Genomic DNA, 13,010 nt, shown 5'->3' on the forward strand with positions numbered 1-13,010 from the left:
TGTTAAAGCTTGAATACCTTTGATTCTTACTTGAATGTGGAAATAATTTTTAACTTTTGATCAGAACCATTGTATATCTATATTCCTCTATGACACTGTTGTGTCTTTTGAATAGTGCTTAAACAACACATAAACACATAAACATAAAAATGTATGTCAAAATAAAATACATGCAATATCAATTTGTTAAGTTAGGAGCACTTAAAACAGAGCTACAGAAGTGGGACAGAAGAACACAAAAGGTATTTTCATGTTTAATAAGGCTCAGAAGTGGCATGAATGCAATCAAATTCATAGTCATGTTGAGATTAATGTTTTAAATATAAAATTTTGAATACAGAAATATTAACTGATTTAGATGATAACTGAAAAGATACTTTTAAAATGAAACTAAATCTACCAATAGGTGGCGGCAAGTCACTGATTTAATTACTGATTAATTCAGGAATAAAGCAAGTGACTGTTCTTATGAATAGGAAATTGAATCATTGACTCACTGGATTCGTTTATAAACGCATGTTCATTCATAAACAGATTTGGGGACAAACAGATTTGGGTAAAGTCCTGCAGGTGGAGGAGGTAAATCACCAGGGTAAGGCACCAGGTTAGGCTGAGGTGGTGGATGTGGCTGGAATCCTCCAGGTGGGCCTTGCAAGGGAGGACACTGTTGTTCAGGTGGAGAAAGAATAACCACAGGAAATCTGACTTCTGGATTTGATGCAAAAGACACATCCAGAGCGACCTGAAAGACAATCATGTTTTTGCTTTACACTTTGGTAGAAAGTCTTGTTAAGCTGTAAGGCTAATATTGTTATAGAATATTTACCAGAAATTGATAAAAGAGCTTTAAATTTTTGAAAATAAAATTACAGGGAATGTTTACACAAAAATCACCATCACACTGTTTCTTCTGCAGAACACTAAAGAATATATTCTGTTTTTAACCATACATTGAGTCATTTTTTAAAATCAATTTTTTTTGCATTCTGCAGATGAATGAAAATCGTTCAGGTTTTACATGACATCAGGGTAAAAATTTTCGTTTTGGGGTGAACTATTGCTTTAACTATGGCAATATTTAAAGAAGACAGAAAACAAAATAGCACCTTGAGTTCATACTGCACTTTTATAATTCTGCAGTTTTCAATGGTGACAGTCAGATCACGTGGAAGAGTCATGCCCACTATGAATTTGGACTTTTTTTTTTAGATGGGATGCAATCTCTAGTCTCTTTGACTATATGCTTGTGTGTTTTATTTTTGCGCTTGCCAGTGATGAACGTCTGTTTCTGCTTGAGGCTGTACTTTAGCCTGACGTCACAAGATGAAGAGTTGTCAATGTCGATAAAAACTCTGATCGTTTCATCCTGCAAAAATGAAATATTGTTTGTTGTAAAAACAACACATCACAAAAAAATAAATAAATAAATAACCGAACAAGCTGACTATAGCCAGATTTCCATCCAATGTGTTTAGATGAACACAGTAGTCATGTCTGGAGGAATTTAAGTTGAATAATTTTGATCTTTCACTTCCGACTTTTGAGATGTTATACAAAGCTCTGCTGTTATTTTGTTGTCTAAGTAAATTTAGTCCTATGACTTTTTTAACGCAGATTCATCCGGTTTACTCTAAATTTAGGAAATTTTATTTTCATGTTCCTTGTTAAATGTAGAATTTTTATCCAAAATCTCAAAATGTGCATAAAAATATGTTGTTGGAAACTCGTCAATTGACATTGCAGGGTAGTGTCTTCAGTTTAGGCAGCTTTGACTGAGGCGCTTGAGAGCTACACATATGAAATCCTCACCTTGCATATAGCCAGTTCTGTCTGTCGTTACATTCATTGACATTTTTCCTGATCCAAAAAGTTTAATCTTCTTGTCTTGTGTGCCAGATCGTGGTTGCTAGATGAAAAACAGCGTACTGAAATGAGCAAACTGAAATCACATTATATTTCCTTAAACCTCTAAATCACAAAAGTGGGTTAAGTGGGTTAAATCACATTACTTTATTTTGCCACATTGCTTGGCGAATGAATAATATTTATTATATTTGTTAATGATAATGTTAATAATTAGCTGTTCTAATATCACTGTAAATCCAAAAAATCTTGGGGCTGTTTATGTGAATTAGTAGGTGATTGCTAAAGAGTCAAACATGGTTTTGTAATTCATACCAGTAAGTGATCACTGGTCCCATCATTTCGCAGCACAAAGGTTAATTTTTTAGATGCAGCAGATGTTGACTTCCAAGGCCTGCTAAGCATAACTGTCCCCTGTCAGCTTCACAAAAAAACTGTCCACCTTTATTTTTTTGGTTACTTCCAAAACAGCTCGTCCCTCCACAATATTCCCACTAGTAAAAGTATTGCTTTCATTAATTGGGTCGTAGTGAACACTGAGCTCTTTGATGGATCTTGACATTTTAGTTTCTACGTCTGTACTACATTAGACATGCAAATACAGCACAGCTCCTCTCATTCATTTAAGTATAGAAATAAAACACACCCTAAAGGCGTGACGCTTCCTACAACCGTTTGGTTAGCAATCTTTGACATCGTAACATCGCTATTCGACATGGTTTAGTAATGCTTAGTTTACTCTAATAGTTTAGCTGTTGCATGGTGTATCCCTGATGAAATAACCAGCACAGGTATGTTTTGATGCTGGTTTATGCTGGTCTTTAGCTGATCATGTGCTGGTCTAGGACCAGCAAAAACCAGAAAAAGGACCAGCATAAACCAGCAAAAGACTAGCATAAACCAGCAAAGGACCAGCTTAAACCGGCACATAACGACATAACTTTTTTTTTAAAGCAACAATTTAATATTCGCTCTTCTTATTATATTTACAAATAGTTGTTATTATTAATACACTTAATAACATTTATAATAAATAGTCAGTGCTAATTATTCAACTATCAAACGCAGTTGCATTCTTTCAATGCGACCAAGAAGACACTATGAGCTGTACACACACTCTTAGAGATTCAATTTGAGATTGAATTTTGTCCACTAGATGGTGCCATTTGTGCTTTTGTTGTTGAGGTTGTTTTTGTTTCATTTAGTTAGGAATCATTTTGCATTTGTGGCCTTTTTGTTGCATTGTTTTTCTTATTTTAAATGATTTTGTCTTGAAAAAGTTTAGTTGCCTTGAGCATGTGAATTTGGCTCTAATAGAGATCTAGGCCTACTAGATCACTTACCATCAGAGTTCAAGCCTTGTTAGGCTGTTGCTGACTGTATTTCAGTGTAATGTCTGCTTTCTGCCACCAGAGGTCTCCATTTACAGACATTCTTATCAAATAGTTATTTTCTGTGTTCACATACTTTCTATCGAAACAGGAAGTTTGTATGGGTTTTAGCTGTGCTTAAAGTTGAGGTATACCCTATAAAAGTTACAATATAACAGTATATGATTTAATAGTTTTCCCCTAACTATTTTGAAACTTAATGTACTTAATAAAAGTGTAATGAGAAGAGTAGATTACCTAGGTTCCATAAAACACAGTTAAATCAAAGTCAAAAATGTACATACACCTTGAAGAATCTGCAAAATGTTAATTATTTGACCAAAATAAGAGGGGTCATAAAAAATGCATGTTATTTTTTAATTTAGTACTGACCTGAATAAGATATCTCACATAAAAGACATTCACATATAGTCCACAAGAGAAACTAATAGTTGAATTGATAAAAATTACCTTTTCAAAGTTTACATACCGAATTGTTACAGAATGATCCATCCTGTTTTTTTTGTTTTTTTTGATAGTTTGTCCTAAACAGTTAAACTGCTTGCTGTTCTCCAGGTCGCACAAATTTGTTGTTGTTGTTTTTTAGCATTTTTGTGTATTTGAACGCTTTCCAAAAATGATTTACAGATCCATTTTTTGCACACTGAGGACAATTATTACAGAAGGTTCAAACGCCTACTAACACTTCAGAAGGTAACACGATGCATTAAGAGCCAGGGGTGTAAACTTTTGAACAGAACAAAGATGTGTACATTTGTCTTATTTGGCCTAAATATTATATATATTTTTTTCATTTAGTACTGCCCTTCAGAAGCTACAGAAGATACTTACATGTTTCCCAGAAGACAAAATAAGTTAAATTTCCCTGATGTTCAAATTCAAAAGGTTTTCACCCCCCCGGCTCTCAGTACTAAATACAAAATAACATTCATTTTGTATGATCCCTCTTATTTTGGTTAAATAATTAACATTTTGCAGATTCTGCAAGCTATATGTAAATTTTTGACTTCAACTGTCGCTTTAAAAAAAGATTCTATATATTTTTATAATAGGAACATTTCACATTATATATTTTTGTTTTTACTGTATTTTTAACAAGATATGCAGATTTTGTAAGCATAAAAGGCTTCTTTCAAAAACATTAAAAATTCTGACTGACCCCAAACTTTTAAACGGTAGTGCATGTGCTATACACATATGTTTATGACCAAGTTACTAATGTGTACTTTTGCTTTTGGTTCGCAGGAAACTGTTGTGTATAATGTTTGTTCTACATAAATTGCATCCTTGCCCAGAGCATGGAGAGACACCTCCGGTCCTGAGCAGTCTTTATTAAGATTAATGAACAGTTTGGCATTTTTAGTCCTCTTCATGGAATCAATGAATGTAATACTCACCGAGCCAATGGGGAGCAAACACACACACATACTACGATTTGCCAGAGGGTGTGCGTTAAATGTCCAAGCAGTAATCAATGCAGAGAAATTAGCTATTGATTGTGTATAGTTTTGTAATAGGTTACGTATGGGTTTGCTCTTTTAGAAAATTCCAATATTCCTCTCCCTGGGAATAAAGGCATAATAACTTTGTCTAGCCTTGACGGAGAGTGTGAAGGCAGAAGTGAGTCGGCTTTTCAGGGTCAAACTCTAATTAGTCTAAAGGTCAAATTGGAAATAAACATGGTGCTAAATAATAATGATGAACTTGGCATCAGAAGCAAAGTTCATTAAGAGCTGTGAGGAAATGGGACTTCTGTATTGGCTTTTCCATGAATGTGATCTACATTAGATTCTCTCTTATAAAACTCAACTGGCCTGGTGGGTAATCTGACAAACATTTTCTCTCAGGTGTCCATGATATAGAAGTCAGAAAGATTGACTAGGTACAGATTGTGACATTTAACTGGTGAAATTCATCACACACACAAAAAAGTAAATAAATAGTATAACTTGTGGATGTAGCATTTGCAGTTGTCTGTCTAAATCTCTTAATTTATTATAAAAAACATTTAATTAAATTCATCAATACATTGGACTTGAATACAAATTTCTATATTAAAAACTATTTAAATGTTAAAATGTAATTCAATTGTAAGTGTTTTTGGGTAGCATTAAGTAAAATTGTCCTGAATGAATGAATAAATAAATTATATATATATATATATAAATTATATATATATATATATATTTATTTCTTAAAAAATAATATTCACTTCTTACTATCATTATTTGTCCACCAAATACAAATACAACCAACATCTATGTATAAATAACAGTAAATGACATTATAGAGAGATAAAGCATCCCTTTTATTATGGAAAATTAATTTACACTGTAAAAATGATTGGGATTTTAACAGTAAAAGAATGTAAAAATGCTACAGTAAAAACCAGTAATTGGTTAATGGTAAGTTTCCTTTACTATATGCAGTGAAAACTGTAATGTAATTTTACAGTAAAATACTGTATTTAAAAGTGAAACGGAATGTATAATTTACAGTGAAAAAACGTAAATTGACATTCCCAGAATTCGCTGTGTTGCATTTCACATTTGACGACTTTTTTGTTGTTGAAACAACTATGTTTGTTCTTATTTTTTTTATTACCAGTTATGTTCATTAGGTGTCACAAACTGGCTGGGTGGAGGAGTGATGATTGACGAGGAGAAGAACCAGAGTAACTGAATAAATAAAGTTTATTAAATAAAACACTGCAAATGATAACAAATAAACAAAACCGGGAGCAAGAAATGAGCATAAGACTAAACAAACGGAAGTAACATCAACATTGACCGACAAACGGGGTGTGCAAACACAGACTCTTAAATACACTGAAACGGGGCGTGGTCACAAACAAGATAACAGCATAAGGAGGGGGAAATACAAATATGGGCAAGACTAAACCAAAAGGACTAAACCAAAAGGGGGAGAACAAGGACTAAACCAAATGAACTAGAAACATGGGGGGAAAAACACTTGGAAAACATGACAGAACAGGACAAAACACAGACATATTCCTGACATTAGGGTTGTATGTTACAGTTAATGTAAAATAATTTTTTTTGCCATTATATATATATTTATTATATAAATTATGAAATGTTAATGTTAATTAAATAATTTTTTTAATGTAAATTTAAGTTAAATCCGTAAAACCTAAAATGTTGTAAAGTTTTTTTTTTACTGTAAATTTTATAGAACTTGTAACTGACTTATGTGTCTACCTTATAATTATTATTATTTTTTTTTTTTTTAGGATTTTCCAAATGAAAAATCGAAACTGCTTTTATTCAGACAACTGGAGCCTGAGACTGAGTTGGAAGTAGGGAATGGCATTTCCATTTGGCCTAAAGGAATTACTCCATAACTTACTGGTCCATTTGATAGAAATGCTGTTCCCCAGTACAAAATCTGCAGATTGTCGTAAATCAAGCAATAGATAAGTCTCTCCGCATCCTCTTAATGCTGGGTCCCTACCATAAGATCATTACAGTAAAAAAGTGACAAATGTGATTGATTAAAATGGCACCAGGCGACTTCAGCTAAACCACGCTAAGTGATGTGACACTGCAGTTTCCACGTCATATTTCTGTCAAGACAATGATGGTAAAAAGTGTTGTTGGCGTGTGATATCTGACAACACGAGCCATCTGCCTGGATGTGAGGCTAGATTTATGACAGGGTTTTAGTGGGCTGTGAAGGAGTACCGAGAGAAAAGTAGCCGTTTTTGTGCATTGTCACTTTTCAAATGACCGTAAATTCTGTTAAGGGGACACTTAAGCGGCTTGACAAACTGCCAGTCGTAAAGGTATGTACCATGCTAGTTAGCTCTGGCCCTCATGTCTGACAGTCTCTTAAATGTTTATGCTCTGCGTAGTTAAAAGATGCGCTAGATTTTCTGTATGTTAATATGGAATACATTGACTTTATCTTCTGTTTATTACCACTAAAATAAAGAATCCACAAGCAGCAGTGGACAAATCAAATCCTCCCTATTGATCAGAACTGCTAAAATAATAAAATACTCTAGATCATGTAATGAAAATGAAAATTGAATCTTATGAAAAATTTCACTTTTCATAATATTTTACACTGTAGCAATAATAGTAATTATTATTAACTAAAATATTTCCCCATGTAAATAATAATACAAATATATTTTTTCTGAACCACTAAATACACAATCTTAACATTGTGTTAAAATATTGTTTTAATGTCAGTCGCCTTTGCTAGCAAACATATGAATGTAGTACATTTGTTTATATTGATCATAACTGCTAAAATAATAAAATACTGCTGGTCATGTACATTTTGTTATTTTACATTTCATAATATTTTACTAGAATTTTACTACACTGTAGTTTTAGTAATAATAATTGTTCTAACACTAAAATTCAAATTACTTAAATTAAATGTGACATCCTGAAATATTATTTTCTTGTAAAATAATAATAGTCATAAAACTCATAATAATTATTATTTCTATTACTATTATTTACTAAAATATTTTTTCCAATGTAAATACAAAATTCAAAATTTAATGAATAATTACAAAGAAAAAGCAAGTAACAAACTGAATTAAAAGTTAAATTCTTAAGTAGAAAGAGTAAAGTAGTACTTTCTTGTAAATAATAATACTTATAATACTAATAATATTTATTTCATTACTATTATTTACAAAAATATTTTCCATTGTAAATGAAATTCAAAATTGCTAGTAAATTTCACAATTAATTACAAAAAAGCAAGTAACAAACTGAATTAAATGTGAAATTCTGAAGTAGAAAGACTAAAATAGTATTTTCATGTATTATAATAGTCATAATAGTCATATTTATTATTTTATTACTATTATTTACTAAAATATTTTCCAATGTAAATAAAATAAAAAAATTTCACAAATAATTACAAAGAAAAAGCAAGTAACAAACTAAATTAAATGTAAAATTCTGAAGTAGAAAAAGTAAAGTAGTATTTTCTTGTAAATAATAATACTTATAATACTAATAATATTTATTTTATTACTATTATTTACTAAAATATTTTCCAATGTAAATAAAATTCAAAATTGCTAGTAAATTTTACAATTAATTACAAAAAACGAGTAACAAACTGAATTAAATGTAAAAATTCTAAAGTAGAAAGACTAAAGTAGTATTTTCTTGTAAATAATAATACTTATAATACTAATATTTATTTTATTACTATTATTTACAAAAATATTTTCCATTGTAAATAAAATTCAGATTTGCTAGTAAATTTCACAATTAATTACAAAGAAAATGCAAGTAATAAACTGAATTAAATGTGAAATTCTGAAGTAGAAAGACTCAAATAGTATTGTCTTCTTAAATAATAAAAGTATGATAAATATTAATAGAATTAATACTAATAATACTAATAATTATTATTATTATGCTAATAAATTTTTACAATTAAGTAACAAAATTAATTAAATGTGAAATTCTGAAGTAGAAAGACTGAAATAATAGTAATAATACTAATAATATTTATTAGTTTTAGTACTATTATTTAATAAACTATTTTCCAATGCAAATAAAATTCAAAATTTCTAGTAAATTTCACAATTAATTACAAAGAAAATGCAATTAACACACTAATTTAAATGTGAAATTCTGAAGTAGAAAGACTGAAATAGTATTTCCTTCTTAAATAATAAAAGTATGTTAAATAATAATAGAATTAATACTAATAATACTAATTATTATTATTATTATGCTAGTCAATTTTTACAATTAAGTAACAAAATAAATTAAATGTACAATTCTGAAGTAGAAAGACTGAAATAGTATTTAATAATACTAATAAAATTAAAAGTATTTTACAATGTAAATAAAATTCAAAATTGCTAACAAATTTCACAATTAATTACAAAGAAAGAACAAGTAACAAACTGAATTAAAATGTAAAATTCTAAAGTAGAAAGACTGAAATAGTATTTTAAAAAGTAAAATAGTAATAGTAAAATAATAATAGTAATAATACTAAAAAGTATTTACTAAAATATGTTTCTATGTAAATTAATTTAAAAAATCAAAATTGCTAGTATATTTCACTAATAATACTAATAATAGTAATAATACTACTAATAATTATTATAATATTAATTACTATAATATTTATTACTATTATTTACTCAAATATTTTTATGTGTGTGTACACACACACACACACACACACACACACACACACACACACACACACACACACACACACACACACACACATGTTGGGTTTACATGTTTTATGGGGACATTCCATAGGCGTAATGGTTTTTATACTGTACAAACCGTACTTTCTATCGCCCTACACCTACCCTACACCTAAACCTAGCCCTCACAGGAGATTGTGCACACTTTTACTTCATCAAAAAAAACTCATTGTGCATGATTTATAAGCCTGTTTCCTCATGGGGACCTGAGAAATGTCCCCACAAGGTCAAAATCCACTGGTATTCCTATCCTTGTGGGGACATTTGGTCCCCACAACGTGATGAATACCAGGTACACACACACACACACACACACACACACACACACACACACACACACACACACACACACACACACACACACACACACACACACACACACACACACACACACACACACATGTTGGGTTTACATGTTTTATGGGGACATTCCATAGGCGTAATGGTTTTTATACTGTACAAACTGTATTTTCTATGGCCCTACACCTACCCTACACCTAAACCTAGCCCTCACAGGAGATTGTGCACACTTTTACTTCATCAAAAAAACTCATTGTGCATGATTTATAAGCCTGTTTCCTCATGGGGACCTGAGAAATGTCCCCACAAGGTCAAAATCTACTGGTATTCCTATCCTTGTGGGGACATTTGGTCCCCACAACGTGATGAATACCAGGTACACACACACACACACACACACACACATATATATTATTAACATGTGTTACAAAATTGGATGGATAAAAAAATATATATAATTCAATAATTAAAATGACATTTTAATCTATTTAGCTGTTCATTATTGTAACAATGCAGTGTGCATATTTTGACTTTATACCGAGCACAATAATCTTTTTAATTTTATTTATTATTTACTTCAGCTTCTGCTGTTTTATAATTAATTCAATCATTATTATTTCACTTAATTTATTTATGAAATGACTAAAGATTTCACGATCTGACAAAGCCACCACGGCCGTATTGTGGCACAGCTTTTGTTAGTATTCTTTGATTCTTATTCATTCATTTCATTGAGTGTGAGCAACAACTGCGTCTGATTGTCAAGCAAGCAAATCCCCATATTCACAGGAGCACAGAGGATTGAGTACACTTACAGAAACCCATTAGCCTAGTTTCTCAGATTAATAGTGGAAAAAAAATCAAGCCAATCATCAAGCACAGACCACACATGTCCACAAGAAATGTCTTTTGCCACTCACATCACCATCAGAAGGATAATGATTCTCAATCCATCATTAAAATTTGCCTGAGGGCTTTTGTCGCATCAGTCTCACACTTGTCTCTTGAGGCACGTTGAGTCTTGCTTGACACATTATTGTTTACCCACTAAACCACAGTCATACGCTTTAAACATAAAAGTGTGTGTGTATGCCATCCTGAATCTGTATAATCAGCAATTTTGATTGACATATGTATGACTTTATTAAAACTTGTATAATACATCATGCTTACATTCATTTTGGCATATACAGTAGAGGAGACCGGGGCTAGTTGTCACAAAATTTTGTTTTTTTCTAGCAATGGCTTAGTTAAATTTGTTAAATTTGTGTGAATTTTATCCTCAGAAATTACATATATTGTGTGGGTCAAAATGATCGATTTTTCTTTTATTCCAAAAATCGTTAGGATATTAAGTAAAGATCATGTTCCATGAAGATATTTATAAATTTCCTATCTTAATTATATATCAAAACTTAATTTTGATTAGTAATATGCATTGCTAAGAACTTCATTCGGACAATTGTAAGGATGATTTTCTCAATATTTAGATTTTTTTGCACCCTCAGATTCCAGATTTTCTTGTAAAACATAATAATACTAATAATAATTATTATTTTTATTACTATTATTTACTAAACTATTTTCCAATATAAATAAAATTCAAAATTGCTACTAAATTTCACAATTAATTACAAAGAAAAAGAAAGTAACAAACTAAATTAAAATGTAAAATTCTGAAGTAGAAAGACTGAAATAGTATTTTCTGGTAAAACAATAATAGTAATAATACTAATAAGTATTATTATTTTTATTACTGTTATTTACTTAAATATTTTCAATGTATATTTTTCAATGTATAAATATTTTCAAAAAATCAAAATTGCTGTTAAATTTCACAATTAATTACAAAGAAAACACAAGTAACAAACTGAATTAAATTTGAAATTCTGAAGCAGAATATAGTACTAATAGTACTAATAATAGTAATAATTATAATAATATTTATTACTAATAATTAATATTTATATCAATTTATCAATATATTTAAAAAAGCATGCCACAAATCATTAGGATATTAAGTAAAGATCATGTTCCATGAAGATATTTGTACATTTCCTACCGTAAATATCAAAATGTAATTTTTGATTAGTAATATGCATTGCTAAGAACTTAATTTGGACAACTTTAAAGACCATTTTCTCAATATTTAGATAATTTTGCACCCTCAGATTCTAGATTTTCAAATAGTTGTATCTCTGCCAAATATTGTCCTAACCTTACAAACCATGCATAATTGGAAAGCTTATTTATTCACCTTTTAATAATCTCAATTTCAAAAAATGGACCCTTACGACTAATTTTTTGTTCCAGGGTCACATATAAAAATGTAGAACCAATGTAGAGAACAATATTGTAGAATATTGGTCTTTTCATGTCATGCAGCTGTATTTATCACTCTAAACACTAGATGGCACTGTTTGACCAGCAATGTTATGATTTAAGCCAGTGTTTTTCGAGGAACCGTTCTCTCCTCGCAGTGCAGACAGAGTTATCATTTACTAGTTGAGTGGGATCTGCCATTGCTGTTATCTTTTAATAGATTTGTATGGAGAGAAAGGCAGGTGCCTCTTGTTAATGTGTCCAATTGCCCAAGTTGCCTACTGAATGTGGTGCATCCATCATTGTCTGCTGCTGTGACACCCTGTCATCCGCCCTCAGTGGCACAAGCCATGCAGACGCGCCGTAACAGATGAGCTTCCTCATGGGCACCGTGCACGCTCAACACAATCAGCACAAACACTCCCACCCACCCATCCACCCACACACACACTACTACTAAACTCTACACTGAATATTCTGCCTTCATCAACAGAGTTGACTACAACACTATTGTCTAAACCAGCGATTCCCAACCAGGGGTTTTAAAATCTTTGGAAAGATTTATTTTGCTTTGATAATCGATAATATTATGATAGAACTGTAATTATGTCACAATATTGCAATAACTAATTATTTTATTTTATTATTGTATATTATATTAGCTTCTTTATTAATGCATTGACACATTAATCTTCTTTTTTAAATATTGTGTTACTTGGTTTATCTAGATGACAACAGTAAGATTTTTAATGCTTTTCTGCTCACCATTTTATTTTTATTTGATCTGAAGTACAGCAAAAACAGCATCATTTTGAAATATTTTTACTATTTAAAATAACTGTTTTCTATTTGTATATATTTTAAAATGTAATTTATTTATGTGATTTCAAAGCTAATTTTTAGCA

At 30.6% G+C, this 13,010-nt stretch overlaps 1 pseudogene; it reads right to left on the reverse strand.

Moving 5' to 3' along the window:
• Nucleotides 1-322: 322 nt before the first annotated feature.
• LOC141334467 (arrestin domain-containing protein 2-like) lies at nucleotides 323-2,268 on the reverse strand (annotated as a pseudogene).
• Nucleotides 2,269-13,010: the final 10,742 nt, after the last annotated feature.

This window comes from Garra rufa, chromosome 5 (genome assembly GCF_049309525.1).
Source record: "Garra rufa chromosome 5, GarRuf1.0, whole genome shotgun sequence".
Classification (NCBI taxonomy): domain Eukaryota; kingdom Metazoa; phylum Chordata; class Actinopteri; order Cypriniformes; family Cyprinidae; genus Garra; species Garra rufa.